The following is a 14599-nucleotide window of genomic DNA, read 5'->3' as shown; positions in this document are numbered from 1 at the left end:
CGAACTTTAAGGCACTAAAATGGCTCTAAAACACCAAAGGAAAGGGCTAGAGTGCTGCAAATGGCAGCAAAACGTAATTAAGAGCATGGCAAGTGCTCTGCAAACAAATGTGGATAGGGAAATAACTTAAAACAACAAAAAAAAAACAGAAAAATAAAACAATGTTCTTCTTCATCTCTGAAGGACGAGGCCCATATGGAGTAGGAGGGAGGTTGAGGTGGTGGTGGATGTGGCGGTGACATAGGCGTGCGCACAGGGTGTGCTGGGTGTGCCTGGGCACACCCTAATCACCTAGGGCACATAGCATTGCCAGTGAGGAGATGGGAAAGATCTCCCTGGGACCTGCTCTGCTCTATTTCTCCTTGCCTACAGGTACATGGCCCCGATACATTACTCTCCCTGCTGGCAAACACATGCATGTGTATTTCAACTTTGGGGTGCACACCTTAATGCAATAGGCTGCGCACACCTATGGGCGGTGTAGGTGGAAGCGGCGGTGGAGGAGGACCAGGGCCGGATTAACAGCATCATGGGCTTGGTGCTGAGGATTTTGAAGGGCCTTAAGGGCCGTGCCTTGCCATGCACCCAGAGGAGGAAGGGTGCAGCCATGCATGCCTAATTCAACATGGGATGCTGTCTCTGAAGCCCATAAACACATCCATGCATCGCCAACTGTCCCTCCTTGTCCGGCCTTCACGCTGTGTGGGGAGGTTCTGAGGGTGCTGCCTGGGGAAGCGAGCATAGAAGCCAGACTTCTGTGTTTACAAGTGACAGAAGAGCGGTAACAGTGAATATGGCCAACCCGGGGCCTATATAAAAGGTAGGGGCCTGGAGCTGCAGCTCCAATAGCCCCTACATTAATCTGGCCCTGAGGAGGAGGACGAGGTAGCCAACACTGCTTCTTTTCAAAAATTTTAAATGAGGGTACACCCCAAAAGAGTGAGAAAGAGCAAAAATGGAACAATGGGTGGGTAAGGTCGGTATCCATTGCTATTCTGCATAAGGTACGGAAAAGTCCCGTGGGATCCATGCCTGGTTCATTTTAATGAACGTGAGCTTGTCCACATTGTCTCTGGACAGGCGGCTGCGCTTGTCTGTTATAACGCCCCCAGCCGTGCTAAATACCCGTTCAGATAATACACTGGCTGCAGGGCACGCCAGCACCTCCAAGGCGTAAAGGGCAAGCTCAAGCCATGTGCCCAATTTGGAGACCCAGAAGTTGAAGGGGGCAGACCCGTCATTCACTACATGTAGGCGTGTGCACACATACTGCTCCACCATGTTGGTAAAATGCTGCCTCCTGCTAAGACGTTCCATCTGAGCTGCTGGTGCTGCTGTTTGTTGTGGCGTGCTGACAAAGCTTTTCCACATTTCGGCCATGCTAACCCTGCCTTCTGAGGTGCTGGCGGTGCCCTGGTTGCGTTGGCGACCTCCTCCTCCTCCTCCTCTGCCTTGTGCTTCCACTGTGGCCCCGCTGTCAGATGGGAATGCCAGCAGCATGGCGTCTACCAGCGTGCGCTTGTACTCGCGCATCTTGCGATCGCGCTCCAGTGAGTGAATTAAGGACGGTACGTTGTCCTTGTAACGGGGATCCAGCAGCGTGGCCACCCAGTAATCAGCACAAGTTAGAATGTGGGCAACTCGGCGGTCGTTGTGGAGACACTGCAGCATGTAATCGCTCATGTGTGCCAGGCTGCCCAGAGGCAACGAAAGGCTGTCCTCTGTGGGAGGTGTATCGTCCGTGTCCTCTGTATCCCCCCAGCCACGCACCAGTGATGGCCATGAGCTGGCCTGGGTGCCACCCTGCTGTGAACATGGTTCCATCTCCTCCTCCAGCTCCTCCTCCTCCTCATCCTCCTCATCCTCCAGAACTGTGCCCCTGCTGGACAATTGCGTCCCTGGCGTTTGCGTGTGCAGGAACCCACCCTCGGAGCCCCTTGCGAATGACTGCCCTGAAAGCTTTGGAAATGTTACCTCTTCATCCTCCTCCTCCTCCTCATCCTGTGCCACATCCTCTTCCATCATCGCCCGAATTGTTTTTTCAAGGAGGCATAGAAGTGGGATAGTTAAGCTGAGAACGGCGTCATTGCCACTGGCCATGTTGGTGGAGTACTCAAAACAGCGCAACAAGGCACACAGGTCTCGCATGGAGGCCCAGTTAAATTAAATAGCGGAATAGAAAATATGATCCAAAAAAAGTGTATGTATATCACACGTACACAACCACACTGGGCCCCAATTACTATTGTTTGTACCCCTAAAAGGCTAGATGAGGAGTAGGGGGAGTATGGAACAGGCAGCACCCTCAAACCTTCAGAAGTATGAGATGAACCCCAACAACTTGGAAAGGTGGATCTCTCTCACACGTACCGACACAGACTATCCCGCAATTCAATTGATCCTCAAAGGTTTTTATTGAATAGCGGAATAGGAAATATGATCAAAAAAAGTGTATGTATCTCGCACGTACACAACCACACTAGGCCCCAATTACTATTGTTTGTACCCCTAAAAGGCTAGATGAGGAGTAGGGGGGGTATGGAACAGGCAGCACCCTCAAACCTTCAGAAGTATGAGATGAACCCCAACAACTTGGAAAGGTGGATCTCTCTCACACGTACCGACACAGACTATCCCCCAATTTAACTGATCCCCAAAGGTTTTTGATTAAATAGCGGAATAGAAAATATGATCCAAAAAAAGTGTATGTATATCACACGTACACAACCACACTAGGCCCCAATTACTATTGTTTGTACCCCTAAAAGGCTAGATGAGGAGTAGGGGGGGTATGGAACAGGCAGCACCCTCAAACCTTCAGAAGTATGAGATGAACCCCAACAACTTGGAAAGGTGGATCTCTCTCACACGTACCGACACAGACTATCCCCCAATTTAACTGATCCCCAAAGGTTTTTGATTAAATAGCGGAATAGAAAATATGATCCCAAAAAAGTGTATGTATATCACACGTACACAACCACACTGGGCCCCAATTACTATTGTTTGTACCCCTAAAAGGCTAGATGAGGAGTAGGGGGAGTATGGAACAGGCAGCACCCTCAAACCTTCAGAAGTATGAGATGAACCCCAACAACTTGGAAAGGTGGATCTCTCTCACACGTACCAACACAGACTATCCCCCAATTTAACTGATCCCCAAAGGTTTTTGATTAAATAGCGGAATAGAAAATATGATCCAAAAAAAGTGTATGTATATCACACGTACACAACCACACTAGGCCCCAATTACTATTGTTTGTACCCCTAAAAGGCTAGATGAGGAGTAGGGGGAGTATGGAACAGGCAGCACCCTCAAACCTTCAGAAGTATGAGATGAACCCCAACAACTTGGAAAGGTGGATCTCTCTCACACGTACCGACACAGACTATCCCGCAATTCAATTGATCCTCAAAGGTTTTTATTGAATAGCGGAATAGGAAATATGATCAAAAAAAGTGTATGTATCTCGCACGTACACAACCACACTAGGCCCCAATTACTATTGTTTGTACCCCTAAAAGGCTAGATGAGGAGTAGGGGGGGTATGGAACAGGCAGCACCCTCAAACCTTCAGAAGTATGAGATGAACCCCAACAACTTGGAAAGGTGGATCTCTCTCACACGTACCGACACAGACTATCCCCCAATTTAACTGATCCCCAAAGGTTTTTGATTAAATAGCGGAATAGAAAATATGATCCCAAAAAAGTGTATGTATATCACACGTACACAACCACACTAGGCCCCAATTACTATTGTTTGTACCCCTAAAAGGCTAGATGAGGAGTAGGGGGAGTATGGAACAGGCAGCACCCTCAAACCTTCAGAAGTATGAGATTGTGTTCACTGTACCCCACAAAGATTGAGTTCACTGCACCCCACAATGATTGTGTTCACTGCACCCCACAAAGATTGTGTTCACTGCACCTCACAAAGATTGTGTTCACTGTACCCCCCAAAGATTGTGTTCACTGCACCCCACAAAGATTCTGTTCACTGTACCCCACAAAGATTGTGTTCACTGCACCCCAAAAAGATTGTGTTCACTGCACCCCAAAAAGGATGTTGTTCACTGCACCCCAAAAAGGATGTTGTTCACTCCACCCCAAAAAGATTGTGTTCACTGCACCCCACAAAGATTGTGTTCACTGCACCCCAAAAAGATTGTGTTCACTGCACCCCAAAAATGATTTTGTTCACTGCACCCCAAAAAGGATTTTGTTCACTGCACCCCAAAAAGGATGTTGTTCACTCCACCCCAAAAAGATTGTGTTCACTGCACCCCAAAAAGATTGTGTTCACTGCACCCCACAAAGGATTTTGTTCACTGCACCCCAAAAAGATTGTGTTCACTGCACCCCAAAAAGGATGTTGTTCACTGCACCCCAAAAAGGATTTTGTTCACTGCACCCCAAAAAGATTGTGTTCACTGCACCCCACAAAGGATTTTGTTCACTGCACCCCACAAAGATTGTGTTCACTGCACACCAAAAAGGATTGTGTTCACTGCACCCCAAAAAGATTTTGTTCACTGCACCCCAAAAAGATTGTGTTCACTGCAGCCCAAAAAGATTGTGTTCACTGCAGCCCAAAAAGATTGTGTTCACTGCAGCCCAAAAAGATTGTGTTCACTGCAGCCCAAAAAGATTGTGTTCACTGCAGCCCAAAAAGATTGTGTTCACTGCAGCTCACACACAGAAAAATGGATGTGGATCACTGACACCTGCCTATCTCCAATCCCACACCACACAGCAATATCGATTGTAGTTTGTAGAACACAGTTTCCCTAAAATTCAGCAGACTCTGTCCCTAACAGGATTGAGAAGAGATCGTAGATCAGGATTGAGTGCAGACCCCACCCCCCACACAGCAATATCGATTGTAGTTTGTAGAAGACACTGACCCTATAATTCAGCAGACTCTATCCCTAAAATGCCTACAACTCGCCCTGCCTAAACACTCCGACCTGTCCCTCAATTCTATCCGGACACAAATGGTTTTTTCCTGCCTATCTTTCCCTAATCAGCAGCCAGCACGTTGATGTGTGCTCTGTCCCTGAATCTAAGCAGCATAATGACGCCGCTGCGGCTGCCTCGAACTTATAAAGACTTGGTCACATGCTTCAGACGGCCAATCACAGCTACTGAGACATTTGCAGGCATGGCTGGGATGGCTTAAGGCACACCAGTTAAACGATTGTTGATTGGCTGTTGAAAGCCCGCCATGAAAAGAGCGCCAAAGCATGCAAAACCCGGAAATAAAACGACCGAACACGGATTTTTACCCGAACATACAGTAAAGTGTCCGTGTCCGTGTTCGGGTACAAAAAATCCAATTATTCGGTACGAACACGAATAATACAGTCCGTGTTCGCTCAACACTATTTATAATACATATACACTACATCAGTGCCTGACTTAACAAATGCACTTCTGGAAGAATGGTCAAACATTCCCATAGACACTCCTAAACCTTGTGGACAGCCTTCCCAGAAGAGTTTAGGCAGTTATAACTGCAAAGGGTGGGTCAACTCAATATTGAACCCTACAGACTAAGATGGGATGCCATTAAAGTTGATGTGCATGTAAAGGCAGGCGTCCCAATACTTTTGACAATATGGTGTATAAATGTACACTGCTCAAAAAAATTAAAGGAACACTTTTTAATAAGAGTATAGCATCAAGTCAATTAAACCTGGGATATTGATCTGGTCCGTTAAGTAGCGGAGGGGGCAGGTAATCAGTTTCAGCTGCTTTGGTGTTTATTAAATTACAGGGGCACTAGATGGGCAATAATAATACGACCCCCAAAACAGAATGGTTTTACAGGTGGAGGCCACTGAAATTTTTTTCCCTTCTCGTCTTTTCTGACTATTTTTCGCTAGTTTTACATTTGGCTGGGGTCAGTGTCACTACTGGTAGCATGAGGCGATACCTGGACCCTATAGAGGTTGCACAGGTATTCCAACTCCTCCAAGATTTGCTGTGTCTCCCACCACAGTCTCAAGAGCATGGAGAAGATTCCAAGAGACAGGCAGTTACTCTATGAGAGCTGGAAAGGGCCATAGAAGTTCCTTAACCCATCAGCAGGACCAATATCTGCTCCTTTGTGCAAGGAGGAACAGGATGAGCACTGCCAGAGCCCTACAAAATGACATCCAGCAGGCCACTGATGTGAATTTCTCTGACCTAACAATCAGAAGAAGACTTCAGGATGGTGGCCTGAGGGCCTGACGTCCTCTAGTGGGCCCTGTGCTCACTGCCTAGCACTGTGAAGCTCGATTGGCATTTCCTATTGAACACCAGAGTTGGCAGGTCCGCCACAGGCGCCCTGTGCTTTTCACAGATGAGAGCAGGTTCACCCTGAGCACATGCGACAGACGTGAAAGGGTCTGGAGAAGCCGTGGAGAATGTTATGCTGCCTGTAACATCATTCCACATGACCAGTTTGGTGGGTCAGTGATGGTCTGAAGAGCCATATCAATGGAGGGACGCACAGAACTCTACAGGCTAGACAATGGCACCCTGACTGCCATTAGGTATTGGGATGAAATCCTTGGACCCATTGTCAGACTCTATGCTATGCTAGGATAAAGGAATTGATACCACTGAATGGCCCCCATGCTCGCCTGACCTAAAGCCAATAGAACACCTCTGGGACATTATGTTTTGATCCATCTGACGCCACCAGGTTGCACCTCAAGTCTGTTCAGGAGCTCAGTGATGCTCGGGTCTAGATCTGGGAGGAAATACCCCAGGACACCATCCGTCGTTTCATTAGAAGCATTCCCTGACCTTTTCAGGCATGCATACAAGCATGTGGGGCCATACAAACTACTGAGTACCATTTTGAGTTGCTGCAATGAAATTTCAGCAAAATGGACTAGCCTGCTGCAACATTTTTCATTTGATTTTCGTGGTGTCTTTGAATACAGCCCTCTGTAGGTTGGTAATTTTCATTTCCATTAAACTATGTGGCATACTTTCGTTTCTAACTCCTTTCCCAGTCCATATCAGTATAGATATCCAGCATGATATTTTTCCCCAATGAGATCTGATGTGTTTTCAAAGTGTTCCTTTAATTTTTTTGAGCAGTGTTTGGAGTGTTTTGAGCAATGTAATTGTGTAGTAGCCGTGTTTTGAGCAGTGTAATTTTTTTTGAGAGTTTTTTTTTTTTTTTTTACCCTTCTCTGAAAGCACAGGAAGCCAACAACTTGTGCTATAGTGGCAACTGCTAACAACGGACATGCAGATAGGAGGAGAGAGCAGAGTGACAGAGAGATGAGCTCATCCGCCTGCTCCTTTCACTGTCCAGTCATAGGCTGGGGAGGAACAAGAACTATAAGTTTTACTGAACATCAGCAGCTATAATTAAGTTCTCCTGCCCCAGACAAGACTGTGCTCTCTGGCTTGAGAAACAAGGTATTTACCTGATTGAAAAACTTCAAAGGTATATGTACAGGTAGCGTTTGAAATAAGTATAGGAACTTTGGTAGAATACACATCTTTAATATGTTACACCTCCCAAACCAAGAGTGAAGTCCCCTCTGCCATTTCTCTAGCAATGTCCACGTCAGAGCTAGAAGTTGGGGGAAATTGAGGGCAACCAGTTGACTCAAATTAGAGGGGATATTAGTGCCTAAGCAACGTATTGCGTCATCCAGCCATTTAAATTTGAAATTCGTTTGGAGCGAGTGCAGCATAGAAGACGTCAGATGAACCCCCATAGCTGCCGACTTGGAGAAATTAATTTTAAAATTTGAGAGTTTCCCATATCTGTGAAATTCTTGAAGCAAGTTCGTAAGTGACACCCTGGGGTTAGATAAAGAAAACCGCAGATCATCCGCGTAAGCCAAAATTTTATATTGCACTCCCCTAACTGGATACCCCATTTATCATGGTGTCTGCGTATTGTGCACAAAAAGGGTTCTAGGGCCAAAGCAAAAAGAAGGGGAGAGAGGACAACCCTGACGGGTCCCATTAGTAATGGGAAAGGGGTCTGAAAGGAGACCATTCACCTTGACCTGTGCAGATGGCATAGAATAAATTGCTGATATCCAATTACACATGTTATTTCCCAAACCTATGTGCCTGTACTGAGAAAATAAAATCCCAATTGACGTGATCAAACGCCTTCTCAGCGTCTGTACTCAGAAATATACCCGGCATACAGGAGTCGGAGGCAACATGAATTAGATTAAGCACTTTAGAGGTATTATCCCTAGCCTCTCTATTGGGGATAAAGCCTACTTGGTCTAGATGTACCAAAGACTGTACATATTGGGTGAAACGTGACGCCAATAGTTTAGTGAAGATTTTAAGTCCAAATTTAGAAGGGAGATCGGCCTATAGCTACTACAGGCCGCGGGATCCTTACCCTCCTTATAAATTAAAGTGATGTGGGCCTTCAAAGTATCCCGAAGAAAGACCGGCCCTTCCCCCGCTGCAAAGTATCGAGCTAATACTGGAAACAGGGAAGCGTAATAAAAATGAGTGAAGCCATCCAGCCAAGGGGCCTTACCCGGCTTCATAGAACTGATAATTTTAAGAATTTAAGTTTGCGTAATAGGTGCCTCGAGGGCATCTACAGCCTCTGAAGGAAGCTGAGGTAACTTGGAGGCCTGGATATAATCCATCATCTGAGCAGGGTCAGGGGAAGAATCTGGTAAACTGTATAGTGCATTAAAGAACTCTCGGAAGGCGTGCATCATCTGAGTTGGCATGGTTAATTTCTTGCCATGCGTAGTCTTGACCTGAGGGATGTATAATGATGACCTAAGGTCTCGCACTGCATTAGCCAGCACCTTACCGCATTTGTCTCCTAGTTCATATCCTATTTTCCTCCCTCTTTGATAGTCGCCTTAGCTCTACATTGGAGAATATCTGTAATCTGGCGGCGGATAGTGACCAACTCTTGAGTAGATGTTTGAGCGTGTTTATGACACGCTTCCACCTTTTGCAGGCGTAACAATAACGATCGAAGAGCGGCCTCTCGCTCACGTTTAATATGTGCCCCATGTTTGATCAGTACACCACGTATAACGGGTTTATGAGCTTCCCAGAGCATGCCCACCATGCAATTATCTGTATCGTTAAAGCTAAAATACTCCCTAAGAGCCTCAATTACCTCAGCAAGTACCCCCGGACACTGGAGAATACTCTCTTTAAACCTCCACACCCTGGAGGAGGTCAACAACGGCCTCCCCAAGCAGTAGTGGAGTATCACCGGGGCGTGGTCCGACCAGGTAATATTGCCTATAGACGTACTTACAACAGAGTGGAGTTGTGCATGTGGAACCAAAAAGTAAGCAAGCCTGGAATAGACCTGGTGCGGTGACGAAAAAAACGTAAAGTCCCGCTCAGTCGAATGAAAAAGCCGCCATACATCAAGTAATTGGGCCCGATTGAGAGAGCGCGACACTCCCTTATGGACCCTGGGAGGGGTCGTAGAAGACCCTGACGAAACGTCAACCGACGGAACCAGTGGGATATTTAGGTCACCACCCACGATTAACTGACCCTCCCCTAAATCAATCAGCCAACTTGTCCAATGTGTGGGATAGAAATACATCTTGCTGGGAGTTGGGTGCATAAAGGGACACCACCGTGACCAAAACTCCCCCAATGATACCCTTTACAAATGCAAAACGGCCTCTGGGATCCAGGATAGAATCTCGATAGGGTAACTTGGCAGAGATGTAAGAGTATATTTTGTATCTGTGTATTTAGTTGTTTGCCTGGAGCTCATGATCTTTCTTTGCTAAATTACATTTTGGACCTCGTGCATCAGTGTATTTGTTTGAGCATCCTGCATACATCCTGGTTTTAGATGGTAAGTGGAGCTTCAGGGAAATAAAAGACTTGTAGGCTGTCTTTAGCACTTTCCTGCACTACAAATGTCTCAGCGTCTCTCAGTGTTACTGTGCCATTGCAGAAGAGGCGGGTGAGTTTGTAGACAATTTATTATCTAAGGTGGTAGTAAACTCTACAATTTTCTTAATGGGCCCCTGCAGGTTTATGCCATAATGTACTAGTATGCACACATACTAGCACATCATGACAGACTTACCTTTTTTAAACGGAGCCCTTCACTAGACATGTGCGGTTTTTCACTCCGAAAAAACATTCGGACAAATTTTTCATTATTCGGAGATTCAGATATATCCAAATACCCGATCTGCAGTATCGTTTATTGAATGCTCCGAATAACTAAATGAAATTCGTCCGACATTTGGAAATTCAAATTAAATTTCTTATCGAATTTTACATCAAATTCCAGACGAATTCGAACTGTAACCATATTTCTGAAATCAAAGGCTGTGTGTGTTTATTAGAGTACCATTTCGAAATAATGCCAAAGATGATTTAAAGAGTCATTGTAATCATTTGATGAAGATTTTTCTTTTGTTCACTTTGCCACATTCGAATCGAAAAAAAAAAAAAATTCTACATTTTTCGATTAGACTGATTCAAAATGTATAATTTAGAATAAAAAAAATCAGTGTATTCGAAGAAAATTCTAACAAGACCTAAAACAAATTCTGAGTTTGAATCCTGAATACGAATTGAACGATCAACCGAATTTAACGAAACTAAATAACTAGATTAACAAATCTAAAGGAAGGAAAACTATTTTTTTTTCGGCATGCACATGTCTACCCTTCACCGCTGAGCTGTCTCCGCTCCTGGCGCTTACAGTTGCGCATAGTCTTTCTTCCAGGATCACACTCTCAAGACATTGCACATGCGCATGGTAGTCACGACTGAGACATGGCGCTCCATGCATTTGCCGCATACTTGGTGAGCCATCAATGCAGACCGCACTTTTAGAAGATATCCACAGTGCCTACATGTAGCACCCTCCTAGGTAGGTGCTAGATAAAGTATAGTGTTGAGTCCTATTTGCTTACCAGAAGGACTGCAGGTAAATCTATGTTCTCTGCCTACCAGAGAGCAGGATCTGTTAGGGAGGTCTCCTCATGATGCTCAGGTTCCACTCATTCTGTCTGCAGAGTGTTTCCCACTGGTCCAAGAGGGAGGCATATTAGAGAGTAGGATGGAAGCTTGAGATAGGGAGGTGGGCCGGCAGTTATGTAAGTGGTTACATAGTTAGTCAGGTTGAAAAAAGACACATCCAGTTCAACCAATAAAAGGAAAAAAAAAAATCATACAATCCCATATACACAATCCTATACTTTCAGTTGATCCAGAGGAAGGCAAAAAAACCCCCAGCAAGCATGATCCAATTTGCTCCAGCAGGGCAGAAAATTCCTTCCCGATCCCCCGAGAGTTAATTCCCTGGATAAACTTTACCTATGAATATTAGTATCCAGTTATATGTACATTTAGGAAAGAATCCAGGCATTTTTAAAGCACTTACTTGGTTATATGCAGAGTTGTATAAAGTACTCGAAACCCATACTTGAGTAAAAGTACAAGTGCTCGATCAAAAAGTGACTTGAGTAGAAGTACTAAAGTATATAAATAGGTGGTTCCTGCGCTATCCGAGGTAATTTAAATCCCTTCCTAGTGCTGCACCACGATACTGCTACTATAAACGAGTCTATACATCAATTGAAAAAACAAGGGGGTGATGGTTCCTCAGGGAGTGGAGGAAGTCACGTGACGTGACATAACGCGTAGGAGGAGCCCCAGAAACCGGAAGTGACGTAGAGAACGGAGCGAAGTCCTTCATAGCGTTGTTTACATTGTTTTAAGCGGATAACAAGATACCTGAATGTAAGTGCATTACTTTTTTTATGAAATAAATCGCTTTTAATACTACACCATGATGGCCCTTTTTATTTGATGAACCCCTGAGGTCGGGTTAGCAAACAAGGAAACTGCAACACAAAGAGCCCCAATAAGGAGCCCTAGAGGGACATCGAATATCGGGACCACATACAGGATCCTGTAGGAAGGGCCCGGGAGCCATAAAGAACCACACCAAGGGAAAAGGCATATAAACACAGGCGGTTGATTCATGTTTTTGAGGTGAGAATTTAGAGCACCTAGAAGTGACACCTGGTGGAGTAAATAAGTCACAACACTTTAATTGCACGGAAGCACCTTGTGGATCGTTTGAGATTGAGATTGAAGTCACATATTTGATTGTAATTTTTGTGATGATTTGAAAACTGACTTTTTTTAATCACACACTTTGTTAAACAGGTTTATCTTAATTTGTATTTAATTTGAAGCACCTAGCACTTTAGAGATTGTTTTTAATCACATTATAAACGTTCGACCAAAATTGCATTGAAGCACATTCACACACTTAATAGATATTGAGAATTGGTTTAATCAATAGAGAAAACAACCCCATTTGACAAGCACGACACAGAGATATATATTTATATATTTTTATAATCATTATTTGGAGTTTAATTCACTTCTGAAGCGCACCATCACCCCCTTATTTTTTCAATAGAAGTACTAAAGTATTCAACATTTTTTGTACTAAAGTATTGCAAGTAGTTTTTTTTTAAATTTTGCTACTCAAGTACTGAAAGTAAAAGTACAAGTACTGTGTGATGTAGTTTTAAAAGAAAGAAGTCAAAAATTTGAACATCATATTGTTTTTTATTATTTCAAATGCAGCTTTTATTTATACATACAGTAGCATTTATTTTCTTATGCGCTGATAATACACATGTTTTGAGCTTCATGAAACCTTCCATCTACTGTTCTGACAGTGGTAATTTTTATAATTGTAACGAGTAACTATGCAGCACAAAAAAAAAAAAATATCTGAGTAGAAGTATTGAAATCATCGAAAAAATGTAGTGAAGTAAAAGTGGAAGTAGGAGAAAAAAATGTTACTCTAGGAAAGTACAGATACCGCCTTTCGGTACTTAAGTACAGTAGTTCTACTTAGTTACTATACATCTCTGGTTATATGGTATTGCTCTGGTTCCCTTGAAAAAGCCAAAATGGCATAACGCGTAGGGTCACAAGGCTTTACAAGCCACATACATTCAGCAGAGTTTTTTCCCCTGCGAGTCTGTAGCTCAACCGAGTGAGCATCAGAGTTGTTAGCCGGACTCTGTGGGAGGTGGTGAGCCACACTGGAAGAATGATGTTGAGCCTCTGATTGCTTACATATTGTGAGTAAATTGATTGGGGGAGATTTACTAAAACTGGTGCATCCAGAATGTGTGTGCACTGGTTTTAGTAAATCTCCCTCATTGTGTCAATAAACAACAGCAATTATTTGTAAACAGAGAGCACTATTTGTCTCAATATTTTGTATAATTTATGGCCGTTTTTAAGGCTGCATTCACATGTCAGCTTATAATCGCGGGCAGAACCGTTGATTTACGCCCACCGAATCGCGGCAACATCGCGCAAACAAAATCGCGGGACGCAATACGCTCCAAAGAAGCTCTTGTACTTTTTTGGAGCGTATTGCGTCCCGCGATTTTGTTTGCGCGATGTTGCCGCGATTCGGCGGGCGTAAATCGCGGCAACATCGCTCGGCGTTTGGGGGGCTATTGCAAATCAACGGGCAACGCTAGGCGTCCCGCGATTTGCAATAAATCTCCGAATCGCGGGCGGAACCGCGGCGGTTCTGCCCGCGATTATAAGCTGACATGTGAATGCAGCCTAAGTGATGTGGAGTGGACCTGTGAGTGGTAAAAATGTAATATCCTAGACTCTAGAGCAGTGGTTCTTAACCTGGGTTCAATCGAACCCCAGGGGTTCGGTGAGTCAGTCTCGCGGGTTCTCACACGCCCCACTCATTGGCTGCAGGTGATCACGCAACATCGCTTGGCCTATCTGTGCTGCAGGGAATTTGGCGCGCACAGTAGTCGAATTGGCACTGTCGTGATGGTACGTCGTGTGATTTCTTTCTTAATATTAATTCCGTTCATACTAACTATGTCGAGCAAAAAAAGAAAGTGGTCGGACGAATATGTACAATATGGATTCACATGTATAACAGAACGTGATGGGAGTCAGCGTCCTAACTGCATGATTTGCAATGCCAAGTTGAGCAATTCTAGTCTAGCACGGCAAAAATAAGAGAACACTTCCTTAAGCTGCATGGAGATGGAAAATACAAGAACGCAACTCTCGCTGAATTCAAGGTGAGGAGAGCCAGATTCGATGAAAAGGCTAGTCTGCCTGTTCTTGGCTTTGTACCCATCAACAAACCGATCCTCATAGCATCGTACAAAGTTGCTTACCTGATCGCAAAGCAGGGCAAACCACACACCATTGGTGAAAACACTCATAAAACCAGCTGTGTTGAAGATGGCGAATATCATGCTGGGAAAAGCGGCTGAAGTTAAGTTATCCCAAACTATGTTTTTGTGTGGAAATCATGTTTTAATTGTTTTGTTCTTTGTTCTTAATGGTTTTGTTCTTTAATGGTTTTGTTCATTTTGTGCACCTATGTATAAATATATACCTAAATATATACCTATGTTTTGAATTTGAAAAAATCATATTTTATTTTTCCAGTTAAGAAGGGTTCGGTGAATGCGCATATGAAACTGGTGGGGCTCAGTACCTCCAACAAGGTTAAGAACCACTGCTCTAGAGATTCAAGCTGTTCTCGGCTTTCGGAAGAAAAATGGGGTTGTATGACCTT

This window comes from Pelophylax lessonae, assembly GCF_965119305.1.
Source record: "Pelophylax lessonae genome assembly, chromosome: 1".
Classification (NCBI taxonomy): Eukaryota; Metazoa; Chordata; class Amphibia; order Anura; family Ranidae; genus Pelophylax; species Pelophylax lessonae.
The sequence above is the reverse complement of the archived record's forward strand: the minus strand, read 5'-3'. Positions refer to the sequence as shown.